The 12,205-nt window shown below is 38.3% G+C and overlaps 1 protein-coding gene across 7 annotated transcripts in view; it reads left to right on the plus strand.

Moving 5' to 3' along the window:
• CALD1 (caldesmon 1) overlaps positions 1 to 12,205 on the plus strand; it is a 239,709-nt gene that overhangs the window by 1,166 nt on the left and 226,338 nt on the right. The gene's annotated exons all lie outside the window — the stretch shown is intronic.

Raw genomic sequence — 12,205 nt, forward strand, 5'->3', positions numbered from 1 at the left:
GAAGAGGACAGGGAGGATTTTAGAGATCTGTGGTAATATATGGGCAAAACTTGGATATGATCCAAAACCTTGCTATTCCTAAAACTGCCTGGCTAATGGGATTGCGTTGTTGGTAAGCTGAAACAATCCAATCTTCTGGTTATATTTGGGTACACAATGATGATGAAGATGATAAACAATTGAGGATTGGTACTATGTAGAATGAATGTCAAGTCTAATAATACCTGAAAAACGTGACTTATTAAAAGTGGACATATGTATATTAGTGAGTAAATCTGATTTTATTCTTTTGGATGCAGTGGTAAGGAAGTTTGATGGTTTGAGGTTATTGGTATCTAATTTTTTAAAACATTAATTTCTGTTTAGCATAATTTTTGGAGGTTATCTCTCCTTCTTTCTAAAAGGAACATATAAGAATGGAATTCATTGTAAATTTATTCTCTTACCCTGGCTCTGAGAGAGAAGTAGATGCAAATAGCAGCCATAATTTGATTATTTCTTACTCTTTCAAGAGAACAATGTCAAAACTATTTTCACAGTGTTTTCAGGTCAGTCAAAATATTGAAACCAACCTTTTTCAACTGTTCTTTAAATCATGCAGAGAATGCAATCTGGATGGAATTCCAGAACTTTGGGATTGGGTGAGAAATTTTGTTTTGAGACCAAGATTGCCAAATTTCTCGATAACCAACTTCTGCTGTCCAACCCCATCACTTACTCCACCAAAAGGAAAACAGAAATACATATACATATATACAACCTCTTTAAATAGTGATTTAAAATTTCTACTATATGTAATGGTATATGGAATGTGAAAGTCAGCAATGTGATAGAAACAAGGGCTTATAATTTAAGGCACTGGTTATCTTTCACATAGATATTGATTACAACTAATAAATGGCAAATCCAGAGAAAAATTAGTGTGGATACACTTCCAACCTCATAGCTGTGTTTTGGATTGTAAATCAAAGAATACACCTTGGGGATCCAGAGTGTCTGGGTTTTAATTTAGGTGACTGTAGCCACTGTTACATATTATTCTGTTGAAGGACAATGATTCTGTCCCTTGAAATATCCTGGTCATCAATTACTTTCAGGGGTATCCACTTCCAAAATCAAGTTACAAGAGAATAATAATGCAGCAAAACTTTAATTTTACCATTTTATTAAGTTCATTGCAGTGAAGAATAATATGGCGGAAAATTTCTGAGAAAGTCTTCTTTATTTGCATGCCTGAAATGGGAAATGGGGCATACATGGCAAATAAATCTAGCTTTGGATTTTCAAGTCCGGGATCTAAAACCAGTAGGAGACAGCCTGGGTCAAATGATTTCCTTGGATAAATGTACACATCTCACATAAATAATGAGGGAAAGGAAACTAGTTTAAACTGAAGCATGAGGGATTTAAATTAGATACAAGAAAGCATTTCCTGATGGTGAAGACTATAAAACATTCTTGCAAATTGCCAAAAGGTATCATGGGAGCTCCTTCTCTGGAGGTCTTTAAAGATAGGTTCAATTTGGATCTGTTGCAGATGTCTGGATAGAGAGAAGAGGAATGGGTTCTTTTTTCCCCAAAGGCAGGAGGATAGACTCGGTGACTTTCAAGTTCCCTTCAAGTTTCAAAATCTCTTGTATACAAGAGTGCCTCCAAAAATGTGCTTCCATGGTGTTTTCTTTCTTTTTTCTTTTTTTTAATGTAATTGTCTCCATTTGGCATTTTCGTGGTTGCATGGTTTATGGCTATAGTTATTTCTTTAGTAAAACAAAAAGGTAAGTGAACAGGACCATATGATATGAAAGATGGGCATGAAAGGGGATTAACCAAGTCTCTATCTACCCAGAATACATGCCTCAGAAATGTGGTGGGATGAGGGTGGGGCGAGGCAAAGTGGGGAAGGGGGAAATGCTGACAAAGTGGATCCTGGCATGCAAATGGTATGGTAGAACTAAAGAGGAGGTTTAAAGGATGCTGCCAAAGAATTTTCATCATTTGGAAAGGTTTTTTTTTTCTGGATAAAATCCCTCTAAAATGCAAAACAGAACCATTATTTCCTTACTGAAATTCCTTCCTCTGTTCATATGAACCCGTTTGTTATTGGAGGATTGCCCATAGGTTCTGAGCAGCTGGCTAATTTATAGAAAAGTGTTTAGCTCAGAGTTAATTTATGACCAGTGGGTCCTAAAAGTAGCTGGAAAGAACTTAACTATAGAGTACAGTGTGTCTCCCTGCCTAACGTCATTGAGTGGACACTAAAATTAAATACTCTTGGGCAAATCTGTCCATTATGTAGCTCGATGAAATAGCTACCAGGCAAGTAGGATTTGACTGTGAGCCATGTGCAAACCCAAATTAGGGAACAAATCATCTGCCTGGAACACAAAGATTGCTAATATTAAAAAGTGATAGAAATTTCTATAGTGCTTTTTTGGGGGGAGGGTGGGGTTTCAATCCTGCCAGGCGAGGAACTCCACTGGTATATGTGAAATAGTCTAGGAAGTTCCTTCCTCCTCTCACTCCATTGCCAATTAATATAAAAAAAAAACATCATTAGGATCAGTGGTGTTAGATTTCTGATATCTTGACATAAAAACCTGCCTCCCCAAGTGCCAAGCAAAAACCCAATAGAGAACTCCATATTTTTTGTGTCCTTCCTAATTAGTCAATAAATGTTTATTAAACACCTACAGTGGGAAGGCATTTGCTATATAGTATGGATGTATACAGATAGTTAAGATAATACCCTCAATCAACTTGTAATATAGTTTGGGGAGTTAGGAATATACACAGGCAGAGAGTGACAAAGACAGAATGAGACTACTGAGAAAATCCAGGTATAGACTGAGACCAGCCTCTTACTTAAAGCTAGGAATAGGGTCAACATCTACATAGGAAAGAAACCACAAGTAGAAGCAAAGTGTCATTTAACCAAATCAGAGGGTGTAGGAAAAAAAGGAAAAGAAGAAAGCAAGAAAGCAAGCAAGAAAAAAAACAAGAAAGGAAGGAAGGAAGGAAGAAAACAAGGAAGGAAGGAAGGAAGGAAGGAAGGAAGGAAGGAAGGAAGGAAGGAAGGAAGGAAGGAAGGAAGAAAGGAAAACAAAGTCCAGACCTATAATTTCATTTGTGTAGGGAAATTCCAGTGAGAGTTTCCTGGAAAGTCTTTCTGCCGATGCAGACCAGTAACTCATCTGTAATTTATATTATTATGGAGTAACTTGGGACAGTAAAAGGTTGAACAACTCAGCCATGGTCACACAGGTAGCATTGTGAGAGGAAATACATGGACCAGCCCTTCCTGATTCCAAGGCCTATCCTTAAGCCACCAAACCAAGCTGTTTCTGAGGTTTGTTACAGAGAATAAATCAATAAGTCCCAGGGACAAGTGAATGAATAAAGGAAAAGATTGAATCCAGGTTGACTCTAAATGTCAGTCCCCCAATGGCAGATGGCCTTGTGTCACAGACTGAGGGTGAGGAATGGGGCAGAGAAAACTGGTATGAGAGTGAGAACACAAGCTAAAGACACAGGTGAGAGCCGGACCTGGAACAGTGCATTGACCAGTGTCTGAATCTAAAGTAGAAATGTCTGTAGGTGCTGTCAGAAGAAACGGGCCAAGTGGGAGGTAGATGGGGTGTCATGAATGGTGGGAGGTGAGACAAGCAGTGAGACAGAGACCAAGCAGCACTGGTGGCAGCCCCCTGTCCCCAACCCTCTGATCTGCTGAAGTGTCTCCTCAAGTCTGCTTGTGCTCACTCCCCTATGTACATACACTGGTTCTATTCTCAGCTTTCAGCAGGAAGCATCCTCTCTGAAGCATCAGTAATGTGCCTCCCTTTATTCTGTACCTGATTCCCCAGTATTACACAACTGGGTGGTACAACAGATCAAGTGCTGGGCCTGTAGACAGGAGGATTTGATTTCAAATCTGGCCTCAGACACTTACTAGCTGTGTGACTCTGGGCAAGTCACTTAACACGGTTTGAAGAAAACCAGTTTCTTCATCTGTAAAAGGGGATAAGAATAACAACACCTACTTCCCAGGGTTTTTGTGAGGATCAAATGCAGCTGAGCATAGTGCCCGGCATAGCATAAACAGTATAAAATATTAACTATTATTATTATTGTTGTTAGCCTGAGCTCTGACCCATGATGGCTAATTGTGGGATGCCTAGGTTGCAATTAACTTCCACCAATTCTATCGATATTTCCCAGTTCCGTCCTTTCATCCCCCACGGTTCTCTGCATAGGTCCCTGGTCCCTGAATTCTTGGAACTCTTCCTTGCCTATATCTATCTCATTGCTCCTCTCTGTCAGCATCAATATCCCCTGTGCTCTGAGACTCAACTTGCTCAGTCTTACCTCCTGCATCTACCTGGTGCATATGTGCAAGAATGTTTGTGGCAGCCCTCTTTGTAGTGGCAAGGAACTGGAAACTGGGTGGATGCCCATCAGTTGGGGAATGGCTGAATAAGTTGTGATTTATGAATGTAATGTGATATAACATAACATTTTTGCACATATGGGTCCTTTTCCCTCTGAAGGATTGGATTTTTAGGAGCTCACTAGTGATTTTTGAGAGCAAAGTTTCATAGAATGAACAGTTAGAATAGAAGCCAGACAGGAAGAGATTATGAAGGGAATGTGTGAGGAGGAAATGGAGGAAGTAAGTATCAACTACTTGTTATAGAAGTTCAAAAGTAAAAGAAAGGAAATACCCAGAAAAGCAGCAAGTTCAAGCAGATGTTTGTTTTAAACATCTAAAGATGTTTAAATAGGAGATGAGACCAGGACTCATTTTTAGAGAAAAAAGTAGAAAGTGGAGAGGGAGAGTAGCATTGTAAGGTAACAATCTTCAATCTTTATGAAAAAGATCTTTGAAGCTGACACATGAAGGGCAATGTAACCAGAAGTAACTCTGGCTCCATCACTGACCAATCTAGGACCCTGAGCAACCAGTTGATTGATGGGCATGTGAACCAGAACAAAGGTGAAGAATGTTTCCTTAAAGGACTAGGACGCCTTACTTCATTCCTTGAATGGCACAAAGGAGAATGGAAAGTTTGCCAAATGTGGGGATAGAAGGACTGGATCTGAATTCTGGATCCTCTATGTACTTTTTTTTGGGACAAATCTATTTCTCTGAACCTCAGTTTCTTCATCTGTAAAAAAAAGGATTAGGTCATCTTTAAGGTCTTTTCTAGTTCTTAAATCCTTATTCTAAGCCTAGACTAACTGACACTAATATAGGATTTAAAGTTTGCAAAGTGTTTTGCATCTTACTCAATTAATCCTCACAAAACTCCTGCAAATTAGGTGCTTTATCTCTATTTAACAGAGGAGGAAACTGAGGCTGAGAAAGAATAAGTGACTTGTCTAAATCATATAGCTAGTAAATGTCTGAAGGCAGTATTGAATCTCATATTTCTGACTCCCAAGTCCACCCAGCTATGCACTTCTTACTGCCCAAACAGAAAGAATAGTTATGAATTCAGAGAGATTTTGTGATAGGTAGAAGGGATAGAAGAGGGGATTGTCATACTTGTCAGGCAGTCACATCAGGTAGACTCCACATTTTCAGTAAAGTAGAAAAAAGAGATTGTGTACCATGTGTGAGCAGGACGGGGAGGGGTGGTGATAGTGGTAGGCAAAGATCCAGCTTTTGAAAGGAATAACAAAAGTTTGAAATAAATAAGATAAGTCTACTAAAGAATCACCAGTTAATTAATTGTAGGATCACCTGAAGAGGGGATGGTTTTATTAAAGAAAAATCTTAAACATTTAAAAATGAAATATGTTCATGTATTCCTATATTCCTTAATGAATTTGGTGCTTTTCAAGGGTATTTAAGGAAATGTGTATGTGTGTGTGTGTGTTTGGTTTCTCTTTCTCATCACATTAATAATGGCCTTAGATAATTTGAAGATTAATCACTCTTTAATAATTTCCTGAGATTTTATTATTGTTCTATGAGCATAAGGATGAAAGCACTTGGCTACCAGGAAACAATCTCACTTGGAGAGGAACTTATTAAGTAGAAAATTTTAATTATCTTCTTCCACACCTGACATGAAACATTCATAGTAAAAATAGCCTCATTTCCCTTCAGGGACATTGTGGAAGCAGAGGAGGTAATTCTTTCTGATTGCACTTTGAAAGTGAATGATGCAAGCCAAGGAATAGCTGTTGTCTGATGGAAGTGCCAGACAGAATCTGATACTATGGTTTCTAGCCTGAATCTCTAAATCAATAATGCTATTAATAGAGATTTGATGTAGTTCAACTCAACAAAACTTTAGTTGATTTAATTCAGTTAAAGAAACCCATTATATTTGAGGCATTACTAGCCACTTGGACTAGAAAGATTAAAAATGATAAGAATCTACCCTTACAATCTATTCTGTCATCTCCAGTCTCCTATTGATCCAAAAGATGCCACATTTATGCTTCTAAAGTGGGATTGGCTGGAAAGTCCACCATGAGCAAAGTGAAATATACTGTATACAAAGAAAAAGCAAAGTTCTGGGATGACTAGCTGTAAATAACTTTGCTATTCTCAGAAGTACAATCATCCATGACTATTCCGAAGGACTTATGATGAAAAATCCTACCCATATTCAGAGAAGGAACTGATCGGGTCTAAATATATATCAAAGCATTCTGTATCACTCTATCTCTCTATTTTTAACTTAATTTTTCTTGAGGGTTTTTATTTTCATTAGGAGATCTATTTTTTTCACACTTGACTATTATGGAAATATTTTACATAATTTCACATATGGTTTCTTGATTGTGAATGGGGATAAGGGAGAGAACCTAGAACTTAAAAACCTTAAAAACAAATGTTAAAAATATTGTTTTGAATGTAACTTGGGAAAAATACTAAATAAATAAATTTTTAAAAATTCTAAAGCAGGGATCAGGAGTCTTTTTTTCTGCCAAGGGCCATTTGGATATTTACAACATCATTCGTGGGCCATACAAAATTGTCAACTTATAGAATTTAAGTAGTGGAAGGTTGTCATACCTAACTTTTAGCTCATCATCACATGGGGTTGCCTTAACCATGATTTTGTCGGCTTTTTATGGCCCCTGGGATGGATGTTCCCCACATCCTGTTCTAAAGCATTGATCTGACCAAGTCATATTTTATTTTCAAAAACTTTAGGAGATCCTGATTGTCCTTAAGGTAAAATACAAGCTCTTTACTCTGTCTTTAAAGCCTTCCAAACCTGGTTCCAGCCTACCCTTCCATATTTACTTTCTGTTAATCCCTTTCCCATATCCTATGTTTCAATCAAAATAACGTACAATTTCATAAACTTGACTTTCCATTCTCCACTTCTTTCACCTTTAAAAGGCTGTCTCTATTTTCAGGATGTACTAGCTTTTCATCTCTAACTCTGAGAATAGATTCCTTCAAGTTTCTACTATGAAAACTTTCTTGACTCCCTCTACTTGTTAATATTCTTTCTCATTAAGTTGTCTTTAATTTATTTAACTGTTTACATGTTATATTCCCCACCTTCATCTGATATAGAATATCACCTTAAGAAGGACTGCTTTTCATTTTTGTCTTTGTGCCCCAATGTGTAGCATGATTGCTTAAGTAAGTGAATGCTTAATAAATGGCTACAGAATAAATTATACAAGCATGTATTATAAAGAGAAGAGAGATACAGCAAACTTCTTTTGGAAAAATTGAGGAGATAGAGAACTCTTTCAACTGGGAAGTAATAGGGAAGACTTCATGGAAGAAGTGTCATGTGAACTGAGAATCTTAAAAGACAAAAATGGGAAGTAATGCGTTCCAGACATAGGGGATATCCTTTGTAAATACACAGAGGCAGATGTCAAGATCAGAGAACAGCTAGTAATTCATTTTGGCTGGAACATAGCATCTAAAAGGGATGTCAAGAGTGGGAACAGATTTGGCAGGGATGGTGATTAACTTGATTTTAGATGTATCATGTTTGACGTGACGGAAAACATCCAAATTTCTAGGACCAGGAAAGCTGGCGCAGGAACAAACCAGGCTGGGGATCATCAGATCCCTGGGAAGTCATTGTATGAAAAATAAGAGCTGGATTAAGAATAAGTCATAGATCAAGTGCAGTGTCATGATCAGGCTCCAACAATGGAAGGATGGTCCAGACCAGGAATGGTTGATGCCCAGAGACTGGAAAGACCCTAGAAACCAGATACTGGAGGAGATCCAAGCAGGCACAAGCAATAGGTTGTAAATAGGGAGTGGCTATTAGCAGGTGGTAGGAGGGGCAGGCTGGTAAAACCTGGGAAGTTTGGGAATAGGTAGTGAGAGCATAGCCACGGACCTGGAAATTAGGGGTAGATCTCCAGTCATTGAGAGGACTCATGTAGAAGGAAACAAGGCAGATTTCTAGTCCCATGACAGGAGAGAGATATTGGGAAGAGAACCAAAGTGGGGGAATTTGGTCATAGGGAAAAAAGACAGGACCCCAGCTGAAATAGCTGCAGATCAAGACCAAGGTTTAGTTCAGAGGAATAGGCAAAGAAACTTAGCTACTAAAATTAAGACTCAAGGCCAGAGTAGAGCCAGCAGCAAGATTTCTTAGATCTTAAACATCTGAGCTATTAACTAAAGAGTTTTTTATTCTCTCATCTAGGGTTAATTTTGTTTCCAAATTTAGACCAGCATTTTAATTCTAAGTAGGAATTGTGACTTTCATTTTAAAAAGTTAAGAGACTATAGAGACAGGAAGTCAAAGGAAGCTTTACTGCCAGGCTTAGTAAGCAACACAATCCATAAGTTAGAGAGTGGGTCTGAAACCAGGAGGTTAGTAAGTAGTCTGAGGCAGGGTGTTAATAACTGGAGAGGTGGGTTCATACCCTTATGGTTAAATGAGACTTGGATTACTTATCCAGTGCCTTTATTTCCTGTATTCCTGTTGAGTAAAACTTACCTGGAGACCTACAGGTAATGGTAACTGAAAAGTTTTTTCCCCATGTTCATTTATTTCAGGATATATGTGAAAAAGACCTGGGTTTTTGGCTGGCTACAAACCTAATATGAACCTCCAATGTGATGTGGCTGCCAAAGTAGCCATGTAATCTTAAGCTGTATTAATAGAATATTCCCCAAAATAAAAGAGGTAGTAGTCTCATTGTATTTTATGTTAATCAAACCAAATCTAGGGTATGATACTCAGTTCTGAATTCCATTTTTGAAGTGAGGTTCTGATAAGCTAAACCATGTCCGGAGAAGAGAGACAAGGATGATGAGAGATCTGCAAATGGTATTGTTTCATATGGAATGGTTCTGATGCAACTAGGGATATTTGATTTGAAAAGCCTTAGAGGTTAAAAAACAGTTGTTTTCAAATTTTGGAAGACTCTCATGAAGATAAAGTTGTAGGTTTAGCCTGTTCTACTCCAAAGAATAGAACTAGCACCAAATGGTGAAATTAAATTATATTGAAAAAATATACTAACAGAAAAAAAGAAAATGGCACAATTCCAGTGTTATAGTGGCCAAAGAATTGTTAAACTCGCTGGGAGGATGTGGACTTGGGCAAAAATAAAGGACATAAAGCCTAATGACATACCTGGGGGCTTAATGGAAGCCATGAAGGCTGGTCTTCACTTGTTCCCCAGTCCTTGTTTATTAAGATAATACAACAACATTTCAGGGACCTGTTATTGGTTATCTAGGAGGAGGGGAAACTAAAGGAAACCAGTCTAATGATAGAGGGTGGCAATGAAACTCTCCAGAAAAGTCTTGCAAAGGAACAATAATGAAGAATTATAGTTACATCTAAGAGAGAAAGGTAAGTTGACTTTCAAAGGAGAAGTGAAATTTCACCTCCTCTCTGTATGTTATCGTTATACTGTTTGTTAGTCAGCAAGCACATATTTTAAGTGCTTACTATGTCTAGGTAGGAGAGCTGGATGGCACAGTGCTAGACTCATCTTCATCAATTCAGATCCTGTACAATAATTAGCTGTAGCCCAGCCAAGTCTCTTAATTCTATTTGCTTCAGTTTCCTCATCTATAAAATGAACTGGAAGAGGAAATGGCAAACCACTCTAGTATATTTGTCAAGAAAATCCCAAACGGGATCATGAAGAATTGGAAAAGACTGAAATTGTTTAAACAAAACTCCCTCCCCCCCCAAAAAAAAATATATATATGAGGCATGGTGCTAAACTGTAGGGATGCAAAGAAATAAAAAACAACACTGTCCCTGCCCTCAGGGACATTAACAGGAAAGACCGCAATACAAATAATTATGTACTTATAAGATATGTATAAATATAAATGGAAGATAATCTCACAGTGTAAGGACTTATGAATATAAAAAAGGGAACAGAGAAAGACCTCCTACAGAAGTTCAGTCATGGAAAAATGCCAGGGAAGCCAGAGGTAGAGAGAGAACCTTCAGAACTGTAGGGAGATTCAATAGAGGAGCTGTAGCAGAAAACTAAGAAGCCACTAGCAAAAGTGTGCAGGAAAAGTTGGTAGCAAAGACGCTAACATTTTGAGAAGGGTTCTTCCTTTTTCCCAGCAGAGCACTGTCCAAGGCGTCCTGTGCCCTTGACTGACTGGCCCTGGACTACCATCATCCCAGGTTTCCCTAGCCATTATGCCCAAGTCCTTGGGGCTTCTTCCCCACTCCAAGCATACTGTCTCCTCTCACTCAGACTTAGGTTCCTCCATTGTGCAGAATGCCAAGGACCAGACAAAATTCTGTGGGGAGGTGGGCAGGGGAGCAAGGGCTAAATTAGCGGTTGAATAATCAGTGCTATTCCCACATGGTAATCTCCACCTTAGTCCTCCCAATCCTCTCCTTCTCTATTCATCCTTTTCCCATTTTTTTTGCCTTCTGTAACTCTCCTTTGTTGTTACAAATTCCTCTCCATCTTTGAGCCTTTTCTTTCACTGTTCTTCTATAGTCTGGTACTTATTGAAGCATAGCTTTCTCTTGAAGGCACTGGGGTCCCTCACACCTTCCTCAAGACTGGCTGATGCTTCTCTCAGAACTGACATATTTATTGCTCCCTGCTTCTACTGCCCCATCACTCAGGATGGACTCTCCCCCACACCATCTTCTCCAGATTATTGTTATTGTCATTTATACAACCCCACCTTTCCTGCCCAGGAAATTCAGTGCTTGGTCCATAACTTTCTCTGACCCTCATCCATGCCCTTTGAGCATTACAATCCCACAATGCCCAAATGAATTTGCGTCCAGTGCTGGAATTCCTGATGACAATTCAGAAGAGAACAAGGAGGGGGAGTAAAAGAGAAACTACAATGGGGAGACAGCAGGAGGGAGTGTCATATGAGTATGGATCCATTTTGGTAAAATACTTTGACCAACAATGAAATGCTTTGACAAAAAAAAATGTTTTGCTGATGGCGATTGTCCCTAGATCAGTGGTTCTTAAAGTGTGCTTGATTGAATCCTGGGGACCTCAAATTCAAATTCAAAATTAATTTTTATTTTTAATATGGTAAATACTATAAATACAACCCACATAAACAAAAACTCTTGGGTTTTTTTTGTTGTTGTTTGTTTGTTTGTTTTTTTGCTGAGGGTATTGGGGTTAAGTGATTTGCCCAGGGTCACACAACTAGGAAGTTTTAAATGTCTGAAATTAGATTTGAACTCAAGTCCTCCTAACTTCAGAGCTGGTGCTCTATCCACTATGCCACCTCGCTGCCCCAGTAAAAACTCTTTTTTAAAAAAAAATAGTATAAAGATACTAAGGACAAATGTTTGAGAACCACTGGCCTAAATGTACAAACTACTTTTAGAAATGCTTTTGTTATTTTTGGTTATTGTTAAAGAGGTCTTTTAAAGGTTTACCCACAAGCTGCAGTTACATGCTCTCAAAGAACTTCGAGTTTAGTCAGAAAAAAGAGAAAACAAATAACTTCATCTTTATACAAGTTAGAAAACAATTTGGAGAGCAAATTTGAAGGCAATTTTGGTTGGGCTCAACATAAGGAAAACTTTGTAACCAGTAAAGTTTCTCCTACAATAGAAGGGAATGGCTCATACATAGACAATGGACATACTCAAGCAGGAGATAAATGCTCATCCGTAGAAATGTTATAGAAAATATTTCTATATTAGGAGAGAGGAAAACAATAATTTTTTCAGGAAGGCAAGTTTTTTTTTCCCCAACCAGTAGTTAGAGTAGCATGAGACCACAGCCAAAG

The sequence above is a fragment of the Sarcophilus harrisii genome, chromosome 5 (genome assembly GCF_902635505.1).
Source record: "Sarcophilus harrisii chromosome 5, mSarHar1.11, whole genome shotgun sequence".
NCBI lineage: Eukaryota > Metazoa > Chordata > Mammalia > Dasyuromorphia > Dasyuridae > Sarcophilus > Sarcophilus harrisii.